The sequence below is a fragment of the Muntiacus reevesi genome, chromosome 9 (genome assembly GCF_963930625.1).
Source record: "Muntiacus reevesi chromosome 9, mMunRee1.1, whole genome shotgun sequence".
Lineage (NCBI taxonomy): Eukaryota > Metazoa > Chordata > Mammalia > Artiodactyla > Cervidae > Muntiacus > Muntiacus reevesi.
This window is the reverse complement of record NC_089257.1, coordinates 5,261,836-5,264,399: the sequence shown is the minus strand read 5'-3', so window position 1 is coordinate 5,264,399 and position 2,564 is coordinate 5,261,836. Positions and strand designations below refer to the sequence as shown.

At 40.7% G+C, this 2,564-nt stretch overlaps 1 pseudogene; it reads left to right on the top strand.

Annotated features, from left to right (window-relative positions):
* Positions 1–1,342: 1,342 nt before the first annotated feature.
* Positions 1,343–2,272, top strand: LOC136174005 (olfactory receptor 5I1-like; annotated as a pseudogene).
* Positions 2,273–2,564: the final 292 nt, after the last annotated feature.

The window sequence follows — 2,564 nt, the reverse complement described above, 5'->3', positions numbered from 1 at the left end:
ATGCAAAGCTGGATTGTTACCATCAGCAGGGACAGAAATCAGTCATCTCCATCCTGGGCAGAATGTGCCTGTCTATAGACAAGTGTCACTTGCATTGCTAGGGGTTATCTACAATTACAGAGCTGTGGACTAAAGCAATGACAAGGAAATGCAGAGATAACATGGAGAGGTGGGTATGTGAGATTTTATAACATATTTTATAATTTTAATCAAAGGGGCCATCCAATATTCCTGAATATTATTATTGCATTGCCTAGATGAATTTAATAAATAAGCAAGCATTTGGATTTCTCTAGTTCTATTTCATAGCTTGGATTTCAGATAACATAAAGCAGATGTGTGGATTTCCTCAGAATTACTTTGTGCCCAGCTGCAGAGCAGTGAATGAACACGATGGTGAAGATAGTGAGCTTAGAAGGAAATTAGCACAACTTGGTGAGGAAGGCACTGTCCTTTTCATTTTCTAGGTGGTGAAGCTGAAACTCTGTGATTACTCGGCCTGCCCAAGACTTTACAGCTGCTAAGTGGCAGAGTTATAGTTCAGCTACTTACATAACTCATTCTGAATCTTACCTCCTTCTATTTATCAGTGGATTTCAAGAAACTTTAACTCGTTTCTTTAGTCCTCAGAGGGAAATTCTCAGCTCAAGGTGAGAAATAAAGAACTTCTACTCCTCTACATATACAATGCTTCAAGAAACAGAAATGTATCTATTTGTTGCATAAATAGAAACACCACAATGGGAAACAGAGGGTAGTTACTCAGTTTGCTATGTAGCAATGTAACTAACCTCAATCACTTGACGTTGGTGACAGATGAGAGAGTTGATGAAATTAAGAGTCAGAGTTCACCCGCTGGTTTGATGGTGTCTCACTTAATGGGGGTTAAAAAAAAATATATATATATATATATATATATATATATATATATATGTGTGTGTGTAGCTTGAAGAAATAGAAGGATAAATAATCAATTCAATTAAATAAACTATCCCAGGGAATTCCCTGGCCATCCAGTGGTTACGACTCTGTGCTTTCAGTATAAAATAGACAGGTTCCATTGCTCATAGGGAACTAAGGTCCTGCTAGCTACATGTCCCTGTCAAACATTAAAATAAAAAAAAAAAAAAGTAATTAACTAATTTAAAAAAAAGTATCTCAGTTGAAAAGCTATGCTTATACCAAACTTAACCACTTATGCCTAAGCGTTATGAGGGTGCCCAAGTGGATTTAGAATTACTATCCTAACTACTTTAATTACTTTCCTTTTCGCTACTCTTCACGTTATTATCATCCCCACGGGTGCCCTGCTGAAATCCCAACCTCCAGGACCACTGCGGAGATGGAGGTGGAGAACGGCACTGTGAAGACACAGCTCTTTCTCTTGGGATTCAGCGAGCACCCAGAACTGCAGAGTGCTCTTTTTGCTGTGTCTGTCTATCTGCTCTGTCACCCTGACGGGGCACCTCGGGATGGCTTTACTAACCACAGCCAGTCCCCCTTTGCCCACCCTATGTACTCTTTCCTCCGCAGCTTCTCTTTCGTAGATGCCCGCTACTCCTCAGTCGTTGCCCCAAGCCACCTGCGGACTGAGTTTCTGATGAGAAGACCATTTCTCACAGTGACTGTGCTGCACAGTGTTATTTCGGCTGCTGGTTGGTGGACACAGAGTCTTTTATCTTGACTGTCATGGCTTATGATCGGTACGTAGCCATCTGCAACCCCCTGCTTTACACTGTTATTATGTCCAAGAGGATTTGCCGCCAGCTTGCAATTGGAGCATTTTTAGGGGGCACCATGAGCTCAGTGATTCACACCACTAATACCTTTCAGCTGTCTTTCTGCTCCAGTGAAATTAACCATTTCTTCTGTGACATCTCCCCTCTCTTCTCTCTGTCCTGCACTGACACCTACATCCATGATGTTGTACTGGTGGTCTTCCGCTAGTTGAGTGGAAGCTCTCTGCCTTCTAACAGTTCTCCTCTCTTATATCCTCATCAGAGCAGCAATTCCTAAAACAGGATCTGCTGACGGAAGAAGAAAAGGATTCCCCACTTGTGCTTGCCATCTGACCGTGGTCTCTATCTACCATGGTACCCTGATCTTCATTTGTTTGCGTCCCAGTACTGGCCATTCACTGGGTATTGATAAAGTGACCTCTGTGTTCTTTACATTGATTATACCTATGCTGAATCCCCTGATTTACAGTCTAAGGAACAAAGATGTGAAAAATGATTTTAGGAAAATGATTAGCAGGAAATTTCTTTCTTAAGAAAGGATGAAAACGAGGCTGACACGTTTTCTACCCTGCTTCTTGACCTGTAGTTTTAACTAATGGAAAAGACAGTGTAATATGGGTATTCCCTAATTCTACAGGCAATGAGGCCTCAACCACAAACTTGGGCCAGAATCTAATGTTAGAGCCAAGCCCTGTTACATAAGTCTATATCTTTTATCATTTTAACTTTGATTTTTTTTTCACACTCACTCCTTACAGGTGGAAGTTTAAATTAGTCTCCTTTATGGAAGATAATTTGCTAATATTTGAATGAAATATACAATTC